This window comes from Chelonia mydas, chromosome 1, assembly GCF_015237465.2.
Source record: "Chelonia mydas isolate rCheMyd1 chromosome 1, rCheMyd1.pri.v2, whole genome shotgun sequence".
NCBI classification, from domain to species: Eukaryota; Metazoa; Chordata; order Testudines; family Cheloniidae; genus Chelonia; species Chelonia mydas.
Window position 1 is genome coordinate 68808422 of NC_057849.1, and position 23990 is coordinate 68832411.

The following is a 23990-nucleotide window of genomic DNA, read 5'->3' on the forward strand; positions in this document are numbered from 1 at the left end:
CAGTTTCGTCCTTTCCTTACCCAGAAAAAATAAAGTAGTATTTTAAGCTTCAGTCGCACGTTATTAATGTCTTTCTCATCATGTGGGCTAATCCGAGCTTGATTGTGAAATGTGGCTTTGCAGTTGGCAGGCCCTTAGTGTGGTTGAACTGCAGTGTAATAAATCCGGCACTGTTGTACCAAAAATAATGCCAGAGAGCCAATTTAGTGTTAATCCATCAGACTGGCATCAGGAAATATCATATGACTTCTAACTAAAAACAACACATAACAAGAAAAAAGCACCCAACCCTGGATCCATTATCCCTGGACGATGCCGTGAGTCAGATGTCATTAGAGTTTGGCTGATCTGCTTATATTACACTAATACATTACCTGTGTGCTATCAGTTTCATGATGTCTTAGTGTAATACATTGCAAAAAAAGAAGAAAAAAACAGTAGTCCTTTGAATGATTTTGTTCTTGGGTTGTGGAGTAAAGATGATGTATAGTATTTCCCCATTCAGGTCTACTTGCCAGTCTTACTGTCTCTACTGTGTTACAGAATTCCTGAATGTAAATTCTCCAATCTAAGCTCAGTGCAAGCATATTAGTGGAGACCTTTTCCTGGACACTGAAAATTTTCTCCAGAGACCTTGCCCTGCTATCACAGGGAAACATTGAAAGTGCTCTAGGAAACTATATCCACAATAACAGACATTTTCCTGGGAAGATAAGGTTCTCTCCACTCCATCCACTTTAGGTAGTATAACAGATGGTAACCCTAACCTAAGTAAAATGAATACAGGAGCAGAGTAGTGTGGATAATTGCAAGACAAGATTTAGATATCTAAATCAGATTATTTTTCTTTTTTAAATGAACTGACAGCTATCAGACATTTTAATTTTTACTGTCACCTTCATTTATTATTAGAATTTCTTTTGAATTAGCTGATTTTTTTTTCCACTGGGACTATTAAATATCAAAATTGTAAAGCACAATAATCTTATCATGGGTTTCAACATATGTACTTCCACCAGTACATAGTACTCAACATATTTACTAGTGGAAGTAGAGGGAGGTTCGGGTCATATTTATGTAACCCCTTCCCTGAGGGATAACACAAACCTCCTCCCTGGTGTCTGTTAATTTCAGAGACTTCTCTTCTCCTCACAGGAGGTTGGGTCTTGGGTTCTTTGTTCTGACGCTTTATGCCTCCACCCAAGGTAACCCCCCCTCACTGTGCCTGGGACACAAGGGGTGCTATCCCTCATGAAGATAACTAATGCTATTACTCTTAACAAGGAGTATAACCCAGTATACAAACAAAAAAATACATTAATACAAACCCCAATAATTGAAATATATATGTTTCAGAGTAGCAACCGTGTTAGTCTGTATTCACAAAAAGAAAAGGAGTACTAGTGGCACCTTAGAGACTAACCAATTTATTTGAGCATAAGTGAGCTGTAGCTCACGAAAGCTTATGCTCAAATAAATTGGTTAGTCTCTAAGGTGCCACTAGTACTCCTTTTCTTTTTTTGAAATATATATGTAAGGATATCTGTATAACATAGAGGACTTTATTGGGGACAGGAAAAAAGAGAGGCTCTAACTTTAGGGAAGGAAAGGGACAAGATTAACTAAAAGACAGCTGTAACAGATTCCCCACCTCCCGACATTCACAATACCATAAACTCCAGCTCCCAACCTGGCACCTTCCCAGGCAGATGGAATGCCTAAGATGAACCCAGGGATGGGTGTAGCAGTGCTGCAAAATTTGGCTGGTTAAAGAAAACAAAAGGGCCCTCTTACAGTGTTTTCACCCCTGAGTGGGGTAAGGTTCTCTCCTGGCTCCCTGAAGCCATGTGGTGGCCTCAGGTGGCTCTTAGTAGCTAACTGGGTTAGATCTCTGCCACTCTGGACACTGCTCTCTGAAGGGCTGGAATTGTCTAACCGTGCACTAGATGCCACAGCAGTTTGAAGTCTCCCTCTGTGCGGAGTGGGAGTTAAGCAGAGACTTCCTGAGCTGCTCTCCTTCTCTCACAGCTCCAAACTTAAAAGCTCTAAAAATGAAACTAAAACTAGTCCCTTTGTCTCTGAGTCAGGCTTTTTCATCCCACTGAGGGACTGAGCAATCCTGGCTCTTCATTGGCCCCGCAAACTGTTGGTATAAATCACTCCAACTCCATCAGAAACTACTGTATTAGTTTCAGCAGGAGTTTCCAGTCCTTTTGTTCTCCCCACTTCCCAGACTCTAAATAGGATAGTATTTGGTGCCTGGAGGCTCTACAGCCGTTGTTTTGTGCTCCATATGTAACCCTTCTGCCAGTTGGAGTTGGCAGCAACAAGGGCCCGGTTCCTTTCCAACAATACAACACAGAACTGGCTAGAGCTCCCACCCAGTAACCTGGAACACACCATCCTTTGGGCACTTCTAAGAGGCAATACTTCCATTCTCACAAGCACACAGTCAAAGTGTAAAAAGAAATGTTTAATAAAAAGGGAGAAAGCTACCCAGCATTAGCTTGGGAAAACACCACAAGCAGATTCATAAACATACTTTGGGCAGTGTCCTTTTGCCTCAGGTTCTTAAGTCCAGCAACCAAAAGTTTCTTTAACATGCCCTTCCCTTCGCCCTCTACCACATCCCACTCACAGTAGTTGTCCTTGGCCAGTGAAGACCAAGAGTTCAGAGGTTCATTTGATGAGTTCACATACCAACCCGGCTGGGGGCGGGGGGGAAGAAAGGCATCTTGCTCACTCCACTGTCCAGTAGCTTGTTCTGACATCAGCCGCGCTGCGGCCGGCTCCACCAGCCTTGCACCGCTCTGCACCCTCTGGGATGTCTTGAGCTCCCACCACTTAGCACAGCTCTCAATGATTTCAGCTCTGTTGGTCTGCAATTAGATATTCTGTTAAAAGAAAAGAGTACTAACCAATTTATTTGAGCATAAGCTTTCGTGAGCTACAGCTACAGCTACAGCTTCCGATGAAGTGAGCTGTAGCTCACGAAAGCTTATGCTCAAATAAATTGGTTAGTCTCTAAGGTGCCACTAGTACTCCTTTTCTTTTTGCGGATACAGACTAACACGGCTGCTACTCTAGATACTCTGTTGAGTCTGAAGCAGCTCTGTTATTACACAACACAGGAAGGAAGGAGCTATGAGATATGCTGATGGGTAGAATCTCTCAATCTCTCCTATTGAAGCTGTTGCTCTGTGGCTATGTCTACACTTAGAGCTGGGTGTGTGTGATTCCCCGCTCATGTACACATACTCACACGAGCACTTCTTGAGCTAGCTCACCAGAAATGGTCGTGTAGCTGCAGTAGCACAGGCACCCGGTGGCATGGGCCAGCTGCCCCACTAGAAACCCTACTGGGCCTCATGGGTATGTACTCAAGGCAGTTTACCCATGCTGCCACTCATCACTGCTTGTGCTGTGGCAGTTACACTATTATTTTTAGCATACTAGCTTGTTGAGAGCTAACATGAGTATGTCTGCGTGGCCTGGGAACCACACCCTTAGCTCCAAGTATAGACATAGCCTCAGAGCAACAGCTTCAACAGGAGAGATTGAAGGAGTCCCACATCCCATAGCTAAGTAGTTAGAGAATTTCTGAGAGGTGAGAGACCCCTATTAATATCTTTTCCCCCACTTCTGGAAGAGGGGGGGAATTGAACCTGGATCTCCCACATGCTAGGTGAGTATTCTAACCATTAGAGAAAGTTATAAAATGAAAATCACTATCATGACCTCCTCTTCCATCTGTTTGGCATGGAGAGAGGCAGGCACATAATTCAATTCTGCAAGAAATGCCTAAGGCACCTGAGGCACCTGATTGTAGGCAATAGGTTCGTGTTCATGGAACACATGAAGCCGGGTCAGAAATGCCTATATCAGAGAGTGGGGTGCGGTTTAGGCCACACCTTTGTCATCAGCGTCTCCCACTGGATAGCTTAGGCTGCTCCTCACCTAGCATGCTGTTTTCTGTGGATTGTATTGGAAGTGAAGGAGTACCACCTACATCCTAGTGCCCTGTTTAATCACTGTTAGGTTGTTGCCTTCTAAATCATTGCGGCAGATGACAAATACAGTATGTGGAGCCCACTGACTCAGTTCAAACTCAAAGCACCTAGCTTTAAAAGATAAACAAACAACTCACCCGACTTCTAGAGCAAAAGAGACTAACCACCTTAAACAGTCATTGTGACAAATTGTGGCCAACATCCTGTTTCAAAAAAATATAAATTACATTAAATTTATAATACTTGGGTCAAATTCTCAGGTGGTGTAAATTACTTAAATCAATTAAACTATGCTGATTTATGCCTTTTCTAAATCTGTCCGATTATTCCTTTAAATACCTTATGTGGTTGTTTTTACATTTACAGGTTTAATAATTGCACAAAGGCAAGTCTGATTGTTCTTAATGCTAACAGAAGTAGGGCCTGATCCAAAGCCCTTTGAAGTGAACAGAAATACTCTCTTTATTATCAGTGAGCTTTGAATCAGGCCCCAGCTTGCCTTGTGGAGTTAGGGAATGTGAGCATCCAGATGCTAAATTACACTTTGGGTCAGAAGGACAAAGAGGTCTAGGAACAGAAATAAAGTGCAATTCAAGAAGGATTGACTAATTTACCTATGGGAACTTCTCAAACCCCACGGCAGGGAAGTGTGGATAAATGGTATTGCCTCTTCTAAATTATAATGTTTTGAATTTTATGGAACACAACCTTTCTTTATTTTTCTAACTATCAGCTGATCTGTGGAGGACATGGCTATTTGTTTCCAGGTGAAATTGGCATGGACACTAGAAGTGAATGTGGAGTTACTCTACTATTCTCTCGGAGGTATGATGAAAAAGTTATCACCACCACACTGTCATGCACCCAGTTATACAGCAGAACAGAAGGGCAAACTCAAGAATGCCTGATATTGTGAGAAGTATCAGTTTAGCTTAGCTAGCTACAGTGATGTGTGTTAGTGGATTAAAGCAGCCTACTGGAATTCAGCAAAAACCTCTGCTAAATTGTCAGTATAATATTGGGATGTACTGCATTGAATAAATATGGTGGTGTGAGGCATATGAGGCATTTTCAGTGTGCATTTGTTGCTTATTAATAGGTTTTTCTGACATTGTTGGACAAGACTACAAGATTTTTATGGTTTTCTGGATGAATTTTCCTCTCATGGATATACTCTGTCATGGATATATATATATATATATATATATATATATATATATATATATATATAACATGTATTAACAACTACACGTTACTAAATGAATATAAGACATGGTCCTCTGCATATTATCACTGCACTATCTGTATATAACTCATCCCAACAATAAAATATTCTCACAGCAAGCATTACTGGGTCTGTAACACCACATACTAATCAGACTGTAGTGATTGCTCATACCAACCAGAGTCTGCTTGCTCCATAACAGAGTCAACAAATCTTATATCACCAGTTCAGTGATTCTGCTTTTATGACAGTTGTTGTGGGTACTGGAAACTAAACGTGTTAATATAAATTTAAGCAATCAAATCACAAAAATATACACAATAGGAAGTTTAACTAGTCAAAGGAAAAAAAGAAGAATTGTCCATCTCATTAAGAAAGCTGTGATCTAAGAACTCCATTTAATAGCTCACTTGGGATTTTGGTCATTTAGCTTTCTAACCACGGTCAACCTCAGCACTGCATTTAGGCAAAATTAAGTGACTCATTATCCACAGTTTATTTGCTCTATGAATTTGCCTATGAATAACAGAGATGCACAAAACCAGTAAAAAAGTACAGTATTCTGCAATAATGTCAAAGACTTCATCTTACTTACTGTTACTTCATTGTTCACTGATTCAGGCATAACCAGTAGTAATATCAGTAATATTCATGTTATTCTTAGTAGTAGGGTTTACAAAATAAGTAATAACAGTAGTAGATTGCAGCTAGCTGAGGATAACATGACCACATATTCGAACAGGTCTGACTGACATATTTCATCCAACAGAGGGCAGTATATTCATATTGTTAGAGGAAAGAGATTAACACAGAAGCAAAGTATATTATTATCCAAAAGCTGGACTTAAATTCTTTGAGTAGGTCCCTAAATTGTGCAGCACTCTGGCAAAAATTCTGGGAATCCTACAGCAGCTTCAAGTACATTTTTAAATAGAGAATTTTAGTGAATTAAACTGGAAAATGAAGAATATAGTCAGTACCGTAGCCTATGGGTGATTCATTTTTGTATCAAATTCATTTAACTGTACACTATTTTCATAGTTTTAGCTTTCAGACTTGGGTTTCAGAGTCAACAATCTACTAAGCTGCATTAGACTGCTCACACCCCGAAGATATTATTTCAGGATGTCATCAAACTCAGGCAGAACTCTCTGCATTCATCTGTTATACTTGCACCACATTCTCAAGTTTATCTCCACACCTATGTGAGTGTAGTTAGTCGTTGGCTGCATGTGTGTTCTCTCTCTGTGCTGCACTAGCTCTGGCCAGATAGCCCATTCAGCAGGCTCCAACTGACCTGCCCAATAAGAACACAAGACTTGGTTTAGTAGTGAAGGCATGAGGCCAAGTCTATTGTCAAGAATAGTGTTAGATCCCCGGATCAATGTCTACAGTTACATTAACACATGTATGCCCGTTGCAATGGACTCAGCTCATTTAATGGCAGGACTTTCCATTCCCTCCTTGGCTGGCCAAAGACACTCCCTCCGAGACCCCTCTTTATACACCGATACAAATAAGTTACGTATTGCCCCTCTGAGATGGATAGTTATTACCCTTTACCTTGTACATGTTGGTTCAATCAAAACATCTATGTCTACCACACTGTCATTTGATCTTTAAGAAGGAGTCAGTGTGTCCGTGTATCATCTTTGGGGAGTGTGTTCGTACCATACTTGGTATCAGGGTGTTCTGGTAGCACCCTTCTGGAATGCGTTTACATGAGTTTCCTCTGCTTAGTACTTCTCAAGAATGTGTGTGTTTTCGCAATACTGGCCCCTTTCTTCCCAGTTGCTGGGATCAAGCAGACATGTTTTATAACAGGGTCTGACTTCTGCTCACAGCCTGACGTTTGCTAACTTTGCTTTATATTAGCAAGGCTTGACAACTACTTTAGTTCAGGCCTCAGACCTCATCCTGGGCCTCTGATACAAGGCCTCATGTCTCAGGCTCTCTTCCTACTACAGTGGGCGAGCACTTTTTACCAATGTAAGGTACCAAATTCTAGAGCACAGTTCTGTGGCAAGAAATTATGTAAATTATGTGGCCACAGAACAAATGGGGCCCTCCTTATGATATAAAAGTTACTACATCATTTTTCATAAGGGTATGCCTTGAGAAGTTGCCTCTCATAGGTCTATAGAGCTACTATTGTTTGCTATTCTTGCCATGGCATTGAAATGTCATGCCTACTGCCTTTCAAAAGAGGTATCTTCTCTAAGCATATACAGAAGTGAAGCTCTCAAAGCGATCATCTGCATTAGCATATAGTTGTATTGTAGCCATTGGGGTATCAGGAAGAAAATATTAAAAATAGATGCATTATTAACACAAACATATTTTCATTTCCTCATTAAAATATGAAACATCTATGTTTCCCTTAATAATCAGCTTTGGGGAGGATGAAAGTCTTCTGTAAAGCACCAGATGGGAAAACATAAGTATTGGTTTAAGGGTGCCCATTGCCTTTGTAAACATTATTATTTGATCTAAAAACAAATCACATCCAAGGCTGCTATCATTAAAAAAAAGCCAGCACAGTCCCTCCTTCTCTGTCTTTTTTACATTCAATTACGCTGTTTACAGATAATACTATATGCTCCACAGGCCGTGAAAAGATTGATGGATGAAAAACTCCACCAAGTGCTTTATCAGCTGCCTGCCTGCCTTTAAATGTAGTCCAGCAAACATGAACTATAGTCTATACAAATACCTGTAACTCATTTCAGAGAAAAGTCTGTTGGGAAGAAAATGCCATAGTTCACTTTATGAAAAAAAAATATTTTTTTTGAAGAAGCAGTGGTCTCACTTACACAGAAGCAAATAACTGATGCAACTCAATTTAACATAAACTTTGAGTGTAGAGCAATGTTAAAAAAATACCAAACTTTTTGACTAACTTCAACAGCTGAAGACTGACCTACTCTTAGCCACCATGAAACTACTTCATCTTTATAAACATTCCTTCAGATGAAAGCCTGGATATGGGGTGTGATGCGGTGTTCACTCCACACCAGCCTCAAAAGGGTTAAGGAAGCTAAGGAAAGGGGCAATTAGTGAGATAGGCCACAGGAGGGGCTTAAGCTGGACAAGCAACCCCTGATTAGAAGATGGAACCCAGATGCACAGGTGTGGTCTGGGATAATATAAAGCCAGAAAGCTGGCAACAGAAAAGTGGCTGTAGTAAGAAGTTTGCAGTCACTCTCTATGCAGTAGAGTAAGAAGGATAGACCTGAACAAAAGAGTAGGAGTCTGGCCCTGAGGGATGGGTGCAGCCAGAAAAGAGAAGGGTGGGGAAGAAAGCCTGTGAGGGGTAGAGCAGGAAGCAGCGCAGAGAGATACAATAAGGCTGAGGATGGAGCAGACATTAACTACATGTGGTAGGGTCCCTGGGCTGGAACTTGGAGTATGGGTGGGCCCAGGTTCCCTTTCCAACCACTTATGGAGTGGCATTGATAGGACAGTGGATGCAGGAAGACTCTATACCCTAGAAGAAGAAACCACATAGTGACCTGTCTGAATCACGAAGAGGAAGTTGCAGCTCCTGGAGTGAGAGGGTATGCAGAGTGAGAGAGAGGACAATGGGTGGAGACACTGCAAGGGGAGGTGCTGGAACAGGAAGAGAGCTATTCCAGAACAGACAGGAAGATGTGCCACCTGCAGTGAGTTAATACTCCATGACATGTAGTCCTACAACATGCCAGGAGAGCTAGTAGACTTGGCTGCTATCAAAGCAGTAGAAGAAAGGAATTCCTAAACTCTCCACCAGGAAGGTCCTAACTCCAAACTTTCAAAACTCAGGATTATTGGTAAAATCATCCTGATTTTTGATAAGTCTGGGATCTGCTAGGATCACTGCTACAAGGGGGGCGGGGGAATGGTGTGGCACGTAGCCATCCTAAAGTGTGTAGGGCTTTATACATTGAAGTGTTCAAAGAAGCACAAATGAAACCAAAGCCCACTTTGAACACTTGGAGCTGTACGCTTTCTGCAGCTCACACCTCTAAACAGGCAGGGTCCCATTGGCTATAGTTTCCAAAAGGCTTTCAGAGGTAGCCCCAAGTAAAAAGAATATTGCAGACTGTGACCCTAGCCATGTGGGGAAAGTATGGGCTGTTTGACCAGTACTTGACACTGCGATCAAGTGCACAGGAAGGAGATTAAAGGGGATGGGTAATGAGTAGGGACCTACCAAATCAATGGCTGTGAAAAATGCATCACAGACCATGAAATCTGGTCTTTTGTGTACTTTTACCCTATACTATCCAGATTTCATGGGGGAGACCAATGTTTCTCAAACTGAGGGTCCCAACCCAAAAGTGGTTGTGAGAGGGTTGCAAGTTGATTGGAGGGGGGGTTCAGGTATTGCCACCTTTATTTATGTGCTGCTTTCAGATCTGGGTGGCTGGAGAGTGGCAGATCCTGGCTGGGAGCCCAGCTCTGAAGGCAGTGCCACAGCCAGCAGCAGCGCAGAAGTAAAGGTGGAAATACCATACTATGACACCCTTATTTCTGCATAGCTGCTGGTGGCGGTGCTGCTTTCGGAGCTGGACTCCCAGCCAGGAGCTGCAGAGCTTCCTGCAGACAGGGGAGGTTCCTGGAGGTGGGTCTGACCCAGGCCCAAGAGTGGCCCCTGCAGGGAAAGGGGGCCATCCCACACCAGCCTACCCCGGACCAACAGCTGGAGCCTGGCATATGGTATAAGCCCTTGGCCAGAGCACCCTGAGACCAGCTCCAGGCCCAGCACCCTGGTATTCAGGAGTTAAGTGGGCCTGGGGCTGGCTCTGTGTGTGTGTGTGTGTGTGGTTCCCATGGAACCCACTCCCAACCACAGCACTCTGGACAGTCACCCATGTTGCCCAGCTGTAAGGCTGGCCTTGCTCCCCCAAAAGTGAGAACCCCTCCATACTATGATGCCTTCAACTCTGAAGGCAGCACTGCCGCCAGCAACAGCGCAGAAGTAAGGATGGCAATACTGTGATCCCCCCACAGACCCACTTTTGGATTGGGACCCTAACCGTTACAACACCATGAAATTTCAGATTTAAGTATCTGAAACCATGAAACTTAGGATTTTAAAAATCTTATGACCAACTGACCAAAATAAACCGTGAATTTGGTAGGGCCCTAGTAATGAGAAGAGCTCTGGCTCCATCCTGCAGTTCCCAAGCCATTATAGCTGACTAAGCATGCAGCAAGTAGTTCCAAAAAAAGGGGGGGTGAAATAATTTTCCTTCTCCTCAGAGCAAAGCAGGAAAAGGAGAGGAATTGTCATTGAGTCCCAGTTCATTATCTGCTCTGCTTTTGGAGCAATGCAGCCATGTGTTAGCCTTTACTCTGGGCAGATTATAAAGTTGCAAGCTATCCATTTGTGATTTGTGCATCTGCTTTACATTATGAACAATTAGTAATTTGTTAATATATTAATGAACATATTGTAACTCATTAAGTAACAATGTTTAGTGAACTAAAACTGCCTTGGTAAAACCTAAACATTAAATTAAAAAATACGTTCAGTATAAATACATATTAGTGCATTTAATGTATATAATACTGCACATCCTTGAGAACTAAGCACTTCAGAGTCTTGTCTTCTCAATGCATGTGTCATAAATATAAAGGAAAGGGTAAACACCTTTAAATCCCCCCTGGCCAGAGGAAAAACCCTTTCACCTGTAAAGGGTTAAGAAGCTAGGACAACCTCGCTAGCACCTGACCAAAATGACCAATGAGGAGACCAGGTACTTTCAAAGCTGGAGGGGGGAAACAAAGGCTTCTCTCTGCCTGTGTGTTGCTTTTGCTGGGACCAGAGCAGCAATGCAGGTCAGAACTCCTGTAAAGAGTTAGTAAGCAATCCAATTAGATATGCATTAGATTCTGTTTTGTTTAAATGGCTGATAAAATAAGTTGTGCTGAACTGAATGTATATTCCTGTCTGTGTGCTTTTTTGTAACTTAAGGTTTTGCCTAGAGGGATTCTCTGTGTTTTGAATCTGATTACCCTGTAAGGTATTTACCATCCTGATTTTACAGAGGTGATTCTTTTACTTTTTCTTCAATTAAAATTCTTCTTTTAAGAACCTGATTGCTTTTTCATTGTTCTTAAGATCCAAGGGTTTGGGTCTGTGTTCACCTATGCAAATTGGTGAGGATTTTTATCAAGCCTTCCCCAGGAAAGGGGGTGTAGGGTTTGGGGGGAAAGACATTTCCAAGTGGGCTCTTTCCCTGTTATGTTTGTTAGACACTTGGTGGTGGCAGCAAAAAAGTCCAGGGACAAAAGGTAAAATAGTTTGTACCTTGGGGAAGTTTTAACCTGAGCTGGTAAAAATAAGCTTAGGGGGTTTTTCATGCAGGTCCCCACATCTGTACCCTAGAGTTCAGAGTGGGGAAGGAACCTTGACAGCATGTGTGTGACTACCGCTGATGGGACTATAGACTTAGGGCTTGTCTACACTGGCAATTAACAGCGCTGCAACTTGCTCACTTAGGGGTGTGAAAAAACACCCCCCTTGAGCACATCAAGTTGCAGCACTGTAAAACACCAGTGGAAACAGTGCCCCAGCGCTGGGAGCTGCACCCCTCATGGAGGTGATTTTTTTTAGAGCGCTGGGAGACCTCTCTCCCAGCGCTGCGCCACGACCACATAAGGCACTTTAAAGCGCTGCCGTGGCAGCACTTTAGCATTGCCCGTGTAAACTAGCCCTCATATTCATCCATTTATATCACAAGATTTGGTGAAATTAGAATCCAAGCTAATCATAAATATACCAGGGAATATTATAATAAAAGGCCTTAACAGAGTGATGTGAGTTTTGTGTAGTCCTTGTACTTTTAATAACTATGATGTTGGTTTGGTGGGGCTGAAGGGGGAGAAATAGCACCTGAAATTTCACAGTAAGTAAGACCCTCCACTACCTAGAGGCTGGTGTGTGTGTGTGTCAGTCACACATACACAAAGAGAAAATTCAGCTAATGCTTGGTCACCTCTACCTATCAGCACGTGGCAGTTAAGTCTCAAGACCCTGCATCTTCTCTTACTGGTCTTGCCTTTGTAAATTAACCCCACTAGTCAATTTTCTATTAACAGCCAGAATTCAGCTAGAAGAACTGCGTCTGATCCCATCTCCAGCTGTACCATGCAGCGTGACATGGGGAGGGAGGGACTTCTCCTCTAGCAGCACCTCTCAGGCTCCTCCATTCACATCCTGCTTCTGAATCCTTAGGTTTCAATCACTGCTACTGCAGCTGCCTGTCTGACCACTGTCAATACCAGCCTGATCCTGCCACCCTGCTCATCTCTTATTCTCCACCACTAGATCTGCTTCACCTTAAAGCAGCTGCTGCTGCAGTTCAGCTCAGGACAGTTTCTCCAACACCAGGTGCAGCTTGTCACCAAAGTAGCAACATTCCCTTCTCTTTAGTTACAATGAAGGGAGTCACAGGTTGCATCACTCAGAGGCTAAAGAACAACCATCAGCAATTGGCTGCTAATGGGCTGTGGCCTCCAGGCCCAATTTTTTAATGCTGAAAAGCCACCTCCCTTCCAGGATTGACCCAGGCACCTGCCTGCCAATGATCAAAACTTCTCCCTCTGAGCTTTAAGTAACTACATTATGGCTAACTTCTGCTGTCCATGAGACTGGTAAATCTGGAGAAAGCCGATTGAAGTCAGTGGCATTATTCCAGATTGATACCAGTGTCAGTGAGAGCAGCATTTGGCCATTACTAATAACAGGTCAGATTCCTAACACAGGCATACAGTAGTGGGAGTGGGTTTAAAGAGCCTCTACCCCATTTGGCATGGCCTGCGTAAGGGCCAGGTTGAACTACACTCAGATGACTGGAGGAATTGTGCCATCAGTATTCAGCATGGGTCCATGGCACCCCAAGCACAGGATGGGTAAGTAGACGGACTAAGATGTCCTTCCCAAAAGGATGAAGCAGTGGGTGCATCCTCTTGGCATGCTCAAGGAGTTCAGGGAAGCCAAATTCCTTCAGGGCCTCCCCCTCTGGTGATGTGTCTGTTCATTGCCCCTTATGTGGCCATATATACTGTAGACTTTATTCTGTCTAGACATGGCTTAAGGTCAGTGGAAGTTTAGCCTGAGTAAGAACGATAGGCTCTGGGCCATAATATCTTTTAAAAGTTCATTTAAAATGTAATTATTGGGATTTGCCACAGCCAGATTAACAAATGCAGACTCCTTTTGTCTATGGTTCTGAATTCTGCCAGGTGAGATCCCTGGAGCAAGTTTCAGCCATTCAGCTGTTGCTGATTTTATTCATCCTAATTCAGGAAAGGAAATTATTTTCTTCCTACCCAGGGATATTGGACTGCTGCCTCTGGCAACACCCACAGTCAAGCATAGAAGATAAGGATGTGCCAAGATGTAACAAGCATTCCACTGAAATGACAGGATTCTATTGTAAAGTCATCAGTAAATCAGCATATATGATTTTCCTATTGGAAGATATCTTATTTTACTTCATGTCCCCCTGTGCTGCTTTCACAATGCTGGGTATTCAAGAGGTCTGATGAATAGAGTTTCTGTTTGATGGAATGTTCCAACAGGAGAGTGTTTCATGTTCTGGTAGTGGACTCTGAGACTGGGTAGGGGGCAGACTGATTCAAGGGGTAGGTGGGATAGAGGAGAAAGGCAGTTGGGATGGTGAAAGCCACCCTAGGATCACCCCAATTCCAAATATACTTTTTTGGCTGCAGGCAAAGAGGGCTCCTTGAAAGCCTCCCACTTTCTATCCATGTTAGAGCATCAAATCTTAATTCAGCCAATCACTGGGCAGGGCTGCAGGCCTGCAAATGCAGGCTTCACATCTCTGCTTCCATAGCGCTCAACTCAACTTCAACAGGACATGGAAGCTGACTCCATGTAGCCACCATCTCATGACAGGTGCCTGGAATGGGGAGTCACAAAACGAGAGAGCAAACAAACAAACAAAAAATTGAGAAGAAAAAACGCACAGAAATGAAGACAGGTAAGAATGCAAAAAGCAATATCTAAGAGACACAAGTACAGAGCTAGTGGGCTGGCACATGGTGTAAGGCAGATACAGTAGGAGTAGGTGTCCATCCTCTAATTCATTCCCAAGGGAGATATCACTGGAACAATGTTGGAGAACATGATTCCAGCAAGAATAATTCCCCCCTCCTCCCTTCAGCAATAACAAAGATTCAAATAGTTTATGCTAAACACGTGATAAGAGGCAACAGAAACTCTCTACATTTGTCTGATACTTCATTATTCTGCACACATATTTATTGTGTGATATGTATAAAGGTTGCGATTTCCAAAGAAGCCTGTAGAAACTGGGAGGAAAATTCCCATTGAATTCCAACTTCCTTAGGCTCCTTTGAATAAATTCCCAGGCAATATTATGTTGGGGGAGTGTTGAATATCATGATGGGTCTGTTCAAATAAAGCTATTATTATTTTGTTTTCCTTTCACAAAAGCCATTTTATATATACATTTAAGCAATAAAAGGAGGTGTTACTTGCTAGTCTATCTTATTCTCAATGCCTTTATTCAATAATTACATAAAATAAAGGCAATAAAGTTTTCCTTTCCTTTCCTAAAGTATACAATTTTCAGTGCCACTGCTTTAAAGGAGGACCTAGCTATTATCTCTGAAAGCTGAAGTTGCAATGAATGGATTAAAAATGTGAAGGAATTACATCCAGAGGAGGTGGGAATGTAAACAGATCAGATGTTGTTTCAGTCATATAAACATAACTCTCACTGCAATAAGTGGAGTTACTTCCAATTTACACCAGTGTAACTGAGATCAGAATATGTCTCTCATACCCCAGACCACTGAATGAGACTAGCATTGCATGCAGTTTTTCTAATTTGTTATAATTTATGAGCAGTTTAACAAGGCAGCAACTGACAACGGCTGGGGGATGAACTCATAAATCTCACAAATATCTATTCAAATATTCTTTGTCAACAGGCTCATGTGTGCAGCTGATTGAAAGGTGTTCCATAAAATTTACTGTTGATGTGGCAACTTTCTTTCCCACCCATGTCCTGCAGCTGCTGTAAAAAGTGAGCCTTAAATCTGTGTTCTGCAGGCCATACCAAGTTACAGGGGGAGATGAGAATTTTGAAACTGGATGTAGTGAGGACTCTTATCTTGGACCAGATTACAAACTTCTTCCTCACACTGGTGGGCAATTACTCATGTGACTCATCCGGCTGACTACAGTGGAACTCCCCTGTGTGAGTAAATGCACATCAGTGCAATAAAGGATTCACAATCTGGCCCTAAAGAATAAAGAAGCCAATTCTTTTTGATGTTGTACTACCCACCAGTTGATTACTATTAAATTGTCTAAACAAAGTGATTGATATGCCCTTTCCTGAGCAAAGAAGAATCACTTTGCATACTAATACTATCTTGTGTGTACCTTCTAGAAAACGCTTTGGTTTATTAATGAAGGGTGAAGAATTTACAGCATTCTTTAAGAAAGTTCATTAGAATTGGCTGTGTCATGATTGCTAACTTTCCACAATGCTTCTAGTTTTAAAGGAACAACACTTATGAACTTACTGTGGGATTCTGCAGTAATAGACAAAAATATTATAACTTGCATTAATATTATCTCAAAAAGGGTGGGATAGAAATATTGGAGTGAGTTTCCAAAATTGTTAAAGATGTGGAAGGCTTCCATATAAAGAACCTCTGAAAAGGTTAATATTGTTCAGTTTAGAGAGGAAATGAATAAGAAACAACAGGACAGAGGGATACCAAATAAGTGTACAAAATATAAATTGGACATTCCTGTTTGCTCTCTTGAAATGCAAAAATGAGGGGCTGTTGAATGAAACTGAAAGGGAACAAGTTTAAAACCAATTAAAAGAAATACTATTTTTACAGACTATATAAATAGCCATTACCACTCATGGCCACAAAATATAATGAAGTCAAGAGCTTAGTATACATACAGTAACTTCACGTATCCAAATAAAATGGGATGTGATGGGTGTGATGACATATAAAATCAATATTGATAAATAGATTTCAGATAAGAAAGGAACCTGTTGATATAGTGATCCAAAATTGAGGACATGAACTCATTTCTGATAAACAAAACAACAAACAAAACAGGGTCCTCCACATCCATAGGAGATACTCACATGAGTAAAGTTACTTCTAGATGTGTGTATTTGCAAGTGAGGCCCTAGCATTAGATAGCCAAGATTCAGGTAAGCGAGGTTGCTATAGCTGTATCTGTATAGGTTTTCAAAATAATTTTTGGTGCCCCAGTTTTTTGGATGTCCAACATGAAACAGCTTAAAGGGCTCTGTTTCTCAAGAAGTGTTGAGCACCACCTTCTGAAAAGCAGCCCCCTTTAACATGTCTCCATTTGGCATGCAAAAGTTGTGGCATCCAAAATCACCAGGCATTTCTGAAAATCTTGACCACCTTCTTTATATACTGTCTATATATATTGCAAGTAACTATATACGCTGTCTATTAACATGACCTCTTAGATAACCTTTACAAATAAAATTTCAACAATTTAAGATTGGCTTCAACTAGATGTCAGAAATAATATGTGCCTGAACATATTGTTTATCCGGTTTGGAATATAAGCTCCTGGGATGACTCTTCTTCTGTGTTATATACTGTGCTAAGCACAATAACGGAGCTTGACAAATAAGAATAAATAATAATAATAAAAAAATGCCAAAGCTGTAGTTGCTTGACTCTGATGAAGTAGGAAAAAAATCAGTAGTTTTTTCACTGTGGAAGAGCTAAATGTGGGAATTTTAGTCAGTGAAAGCAGAATTTATTTTGGGACATACAATTCAGATGTCTTCACATTCCAACTTTCCTGCAGAAAGGAAATATCTTTTATAATAGGAGCTCCATATTGTTCAGTGTAATTCACCTTGCATGACAGAAAATGTTCTGTAAGACAGGAGGAATTTTAAGGCTCCACAAATGGCAGTCCATCTCCCTTATTTGTCCTTTCTCGGTCTTGTTGTCTTTTTTTCCCCCTTTGTCATCTACTTTCACCCACTCGCTGTCAGAAAGGGCCATCTGACGATTCAGCAAAGCACCACACAATAAAACACCTACAGGGGATAAGCAGCAGAAGCAGTTCCAATGAGCGCTTTTAAGGGAGAGTGTTTAAAAGCCAAGAGTTACACAAACTGAATGTGAAATTCTTACATCGAAGAGTTGGAGCTGATCTGCCCTAAAAATAGATATCCTCATTAACCATTTGTGGCTATGCCAAAAATATAATCTTTATTATAGGAAGATAGCTATACCTACATTACAACATATTATGATGCCTACGACAGTGGCACCTATATGTCACAACCTCAATTGCACCCCTCTGTGCTATGCACTGAACAAAAACATAGTGAGAGACCTTCCATGCTCTAAAGCTTTTACTGTCTAAACAGTCAAGACAGACATAGGGTGGGAAGGAAGGTGCCCAAGGTCCCACAGCAAGTGAGTGGCACAGCCAGGAATAGGACCCTCGCTCTCAGACCAGTGCTCTGTCCACTAGACCTAGTATAAGTGATATCTGCTCGTATAAATGTTCTGAATGTATTTACACAGAACAGCTCCTTATAGATCACAGAAGAAGTTGTGCTGGACTGAGCTTTCATAACCTTTCATGAGAGGGGAGAAGGGAAAGCAATGGGAGAAAGAGGAAAAGTACCAAATAAGAGAGGTGGGCTGTAGAGCTAAATGGACTGCACTTTCTCTAATGTCTCACTTTCATTTTGGGGATGCTGGTCCTGAGCCTAAACCAAAACCTGGTTATGAGAAACCTCCTGAATGTTAAAGGACTCTGAACCCAAATCAGGATCTGAATGTTATGGTTGTTCCTTTTCTGTACAAAGGGCTGAAGGAAAATACTGGCTCTAAACATCTCTATACTCCAGAGAATTAATTCGGGGCATGCAGAGACTGATTTTTGTCACTGTGTCAGTCAAAAACTCAAAGATCTGTAATTATGTTGCAAAACTTCTCTCCGAGGCGGTTGTGTTAGTACTGAACTAAGTTTTGATAACTACTGAGCATCTGTGACTCCCACTGAAGTCAATAAAGCAAATTCTGAAGTTCTCACTCAGTTTTTTTTTACTCTACCCTTCTTCCATCACATCTCTCTTAGGGGCAAATCCCAAGGTCAATATGTTTTATTCAAGAAAAGCTGCCTTTTAAGTGATTGGGAGTTTATCCTGAATAAGGAATGGGTAAGGGCAATTGATGTCAAAGAGAGGTTTGCAGAAGTAATAACTGAGGTCCTGCTTGTTGCTGGCCCTCAACAGGCATGCAAGTGGGCAGGGGATGAACAACAGGGACACAAAGAGATCCCTCCCCTTTCACTATGCTGTGAAAAGGGCTGTCCTTTTGTTCCCGAGCGTGAGGGCTGCTCGAAGCTCATGCCACAGTGGTATTAGCAATCACAAAATGGGAGGAGGGAAAAGGCAGAACCATGACCCCTCAGCACCCCATCCAGCAGAGCTCAGCCATCACGGAAAGATGGTGAGAACATGCTGTATATACACCCTTTACAAACGGGAAACTTGCTGTTCCACCCTGGGCTCCCTAAGGGTTCAAGAGCTCTGTATGAGTCAGAATTCAGCCAGAGGCTCCAGTGCAATGCACCATTTGGCTTTCAGCTAAAACCTGGCCCTGAAGAAGGACTTTATGATACACACACTTAATCAGAAAAAATAATCTGGTCAATTTTCATTAAATTACCAGAGCTTGAGCTGGGCTCCACAGCACCACAGAGCTCCTGTGCACTCCAGGGTGAAGTTGGAAGGGAGGGGAGTAGGGAAAACATGCCCTCTTTCCCCTCTGCTGACCAGTGGAGCATGCTGCATCTTAGAAAGGCCTGACACAGACCTCCTGCAGCTGCCTGTTCAGGCAAGAGCAATTCTGGAAGAAATGCACCTCAGAGAGGTGTCACTGAGGCACAATTCTTCCCAAGACAGCTCCTGTTGCGGTACAGTGCCATAATCTATCCCTTCAGTTTTGGCATATCTGTTTTTCTGTGTTTCCATGATTTATTCAGACTTTTATAGTCAAATGGAGTCTGATTATCCCAAGTTCCTCCTTGAAGCTCACCCTGTGCCACCCTCTGCTTGCTGCTTCCTGCACTTCTAAAACAGGAATTGCAGTGTCCATCGCTGCTCTCGCTCAGCCTCAGCCACTTTCTCAACACGCTATTAAGATATTTTTCCTCATGTTTTCCACTGATGCTCCTCATTTATCCCACCCTCTTTTTAATAATGCAGTTCTACAGAGCACTGCTCATCTGCAAGTTCCCATCTGGCATTGTATGCACAGATTCTCCTGGGTCTCTTTAGGGCTGACTAATCTGGCTGGCCAACATGTTCAGAGAGTTAGATGCTGTATTAGTCCTGTGACTCCTTCCTGCTGTAGTAGAAATAAAATCCGAGTAGAAACTTATTTTTATGTTTATGTTCATATCTAGTCTTCGCCTTGTGCAGAGTGAACAGGCTGCCCAGGGGACCTACCTGAGGATTGGGGAAGCTGGATTCTTCTCAACTTGGCAGCAAAGCTTGGAACAGAGCTGCAGCCTTTCTGTGGCTGTTACAACACATTAGCTTTATCTGTATCCATAGTGCTGCCACCCCCAACACCTTATAGGGGTTTAGGTCAGTTACTGGCTATGTACCTGCCACTCTTATGGCCCACCCAACACTCACATCAAGACAATGCTGCTGCCGGGTGTGCCCCTTGTATGGAGCAATTCAGAGCATGGGTCACAGATTACAGGAGGTGCCAGGTCTGCATGCAAGGCTGCTCTGTGTTAATAGTTCTTTCAGTAGTGCTGATAGATCATTTTTCAGCTACCAATGGCATTCAGGTGGGAATCTTTCTTGTAGCAAAAGAAGGCCATTATTGTTGGTGTAATCAACCATAGAGTGTGTATAATATCACTTTGCCCTCACACTTGTTATTATAGTCTCAATTTGCTGGAGGACTCTGATTTTAACATATTGGTTTTTTCCCCTGCAGGAGATTGAAACATTAGAAAAACCAGGACCATGATTTTGAAAAATGGGAGTGTTGCAGAGTGGACACCCACTCGGGCCCAGAGGGGCTTAAAATAGCCCTGGGAGAGGGCTGGGGCAGGGGAAAAGCTGGGCTGATTGGCAGAGCAGCCGCAGCTTAGGGCCACGCCCCAAACAGACCCAGCGGGCCTTATAAAAGCCAGGAACAGAAGCGTACACTCTCTCTCTTGTTCTGAGAGAGAGGGACATGGCTATAGAGACCTGAATGGAGGCCCTAGTTTGGAAAGGCTAAAGGAGCTGGGGAGCTCTGGCCTAGGAAAGCCCCAGGCTGCAGTAGCGGCCAGTACATCCCTTGGCCCATGCCGCTTCCAGCAGCTCCCATTGGCCCAGAGCAGTGAACCGCAGCCACTGGGAGCTGTGATTGGCCGAACCTGTGGACACGGCAGGTAAACAAACTAGCCCGGCGCGCCAGGGGCTTTCCCTGCACAAGCAGCGGAACAAGTTTGGGAACCCCTGACCTTGACAGTTCTGTACCACTGTGGTTATGATCCTTCTGGGAAGGAAAAGAGAGAAATTGGTGTGCCCTCACATGGTATAAAATCTCACTCGCTGACATTACTGCTCTAGTTGACGCTGGTTGGACCTAAGGTATGACCAAAAATTGGGTAAGTTCTCATTTTACGTTTCCTGCTTGCTTTCACCTCATTGTAAGCCCCCTCAAAGCTATTTCTCAGACTCTGCTTCAGCGACAACTGTCTGCTGCTGGTCCAAGCTGTTCAATTTTCTTTTTCAGAAAGATTCTCTCTCTTTTGCTATGACCAGTTTTAAGCCACCTGCTACATTAAACCTTTTAGTCCATAAAGGTATCCAGTTACAACAAGGTTAAAGTTGTAGTGCAGATGGGATATATCCATATCTCTGTAAATGGGTTATAAAACTTGACCTTCTTTACTCTACCGTATCTGGCAGTTCCTTGACTGTGGCTCCCCTCCCAAATTCTGCAGCAGTCTGACTTTGAATCTGGCTGATAAGACATTTATTTTCTCTCCATCTATTTGTTGCAGCATTTTTATGGATGTGTGTCAAAATATTCTGCTTTCATGTTGTTGCTCCCCTTTTAAAAAAAAAGCCAGTCCTGAACACATTTGACATTTTGCAGGCTTGGAATCTGAATGTTCCAGTTCAGGTTATTTAAGCTGGTTATATTTCAGCATGTTCTCTTTTTTTATGCTTAGAACTATTGCCCAGCTCTTAAGCTGTATCAGTCAAGGAGTTCAGTTTTACACTGAGAAATTAAAAAAAAAAGTGGGGGACATGCACATTTCCAATTCCTTCCATCATTTATATTGTTGCTTTTCCATTTCTATATTCAGCTATCACTGTTATTTGCATATAGTAATATTCTAGATAACAGAACACTCTGATTTTTTTTTTTAAGACTAGAGATGATGATAGGGAGATAGAAATATTATTGCAACAGCAAGATGGAATGGCATGCAACAAGAATTTTTGTAATTGTTTCTAAGATGTTTGTCACTTATACATGATTTTCCTAAGCAGCTTGGAGATAAGATAGACACTCTTATGCATCACTGAGCAAGTATATAATGGCAGTGATAGAAAGGAAGAATGCACTAGTCTGTTCCCTGACAGTACTTGCCCTGGGCATGCTGTGTCTCTGTCTCACTTTCTTCCTTTAAGCACAGAAAAATTAAACCCTTCTTTAACAGTCTGTTTTGTAATGTGTCCACACAAGTCTGAGTATCTCTGTATAGTCAAACATACAAATCATTTTCAGACAGCAATTTATTTTTTAAAGATAGATCATTCATCTTGTTCTTCCTAATAATATTAATCAGGATTGCTATTGCTAAGATTGTTGTTCTGAGCAGCAGCAGCTCCTTATAGTACCATTCCAGAAGTTGTTGCAAAGATAAACACCCTGGCAAGAAATATGTCATCAATGTCATATCCAGCATGGTTAATAATGGTCCAATCTTGCTTCTACTGAAGTTAGTGGCCAAATTTCCATTGACATCAAGGGGATCAGGATCTGAATTTCTAAAATCCGTTGCACAGATAATATACTTCTCTCAATACAACAGATACATTTTGGTCAAATTAGATAACCACCTTGAAATGTTATCAGTCATTTTATCCCTGAAATGTAAGGCGATAAAAAGTTACTCAAGAACCCACAGCAGCATGAACTACAGATTCATTTGTCCTGTAATGTTGAAACCACGGGGTGCAGATAACAAAGTATATTTCCCCATGCTGCTGCACTAATCCTCATCAACCCCAAATCAGGGGATTAAAGATAAAGTCATTTCACACTGGAATGAAAGGAGCTTTAATTTCTTTTCTTTGTTTTTGGTCCTGTAAACAATTTTAGTGGCAACAAGGAAGATGAGTGTGAGTAAACAGAACATATTTCAAGTTTCTTGCATATGCAGGAGAGAGCTAAAGTTAGAAAGCAGTATGAGACCACAGGAGCACTTATGGAGCAATGCAGTGGAAACCATGGCAATAGCAATACCCTTCTCTTACAGACACATCCACTGAATGCTGAGAATTTACATTTTGATTTGTCTATGAACTTTAGAGGGGAAAAAACAATTTTATAAAAAGATAATGTGCATTTAATTTTTCGGTGATTAAAATGTATGAACTCCCTTATGATTAAAGCATAGACAATAATATATAGGTTCTACTTCAAATTATTTTAACCAGTTGTTTAAGATGCTGGGTTTGTAGCTTATTCTCAAATGCCTCTTTGAAAATGGGTTCTCAGGAAAAACAGATTATAATTAATAAACAGCCTGTATCAAGGGTCTCTGGCTCCATCTTGTGGTCTGTTATGTTGCTTCACCCTGAAAAACTTTTAAAAAATTTTAAATGCAGCAAAGACTATGGATGTAATTCTAGATGTATTGAATTCAAGGAGGTTTACTTTATTTTTATTTTTTTGGCATTGACTTCATTGCGGCCAAGATTTCACCCTATGTTTCTGTACAGAAATGAGCTGGCTTTTCTTCAGAAACGTTTATATTGCCCAACAGTGTGTAGCTATATAAGATTACGTTCCTAAAAGCTTTGGACACGAAACCTTAAAACTGGTCCATTTAAACCTATCTTGTGTTTCAATTTTTGTCTCCTCAGGGTTTCAATAAAGGCTCCGTTTTTCTAAAATGTTATATAGGTGCAATATGCAGTTGTACACACAACTGTAAATTAAACAATGGGGAACTAACAAATGTCACAATAGGTCATTTTCCTTACACAAATGCTTATTTTGCAGCCCCGGGTGCATAAGCACATTTTATTACAACAAATTAGATTACATTTAGATCAGTTTTAAAAATGTAGCCTTAAAAATTTGAAGTATCTCTTCTGAGTTCTGTTAAATCCATAGACTGATTCCCCTAAGGAAATTCAGCCCTAAATATTGCGCAGCCTCTGTAATCAAAAATTGTAAGCCTGCATTGTGGAAAGAGGTTCTGTTCAACTTCCTGCCAGGCCAAGCTAGTAGGACACATGAGTCACAGAGGGGTAGTATTTTGAAAATGAGGCGTAAAAGTAGCGCCTCTATGTCGGAATAGGAAAAGATCTGGAATTTATCTAGACTCATCAGCTGGGAAAATACATGAGTGCTTACCATTGTTAGGTGATTAAAATACAAAGGTAGGATAGTAGATCCTGAAATAAGTAGCTGACTTTTAG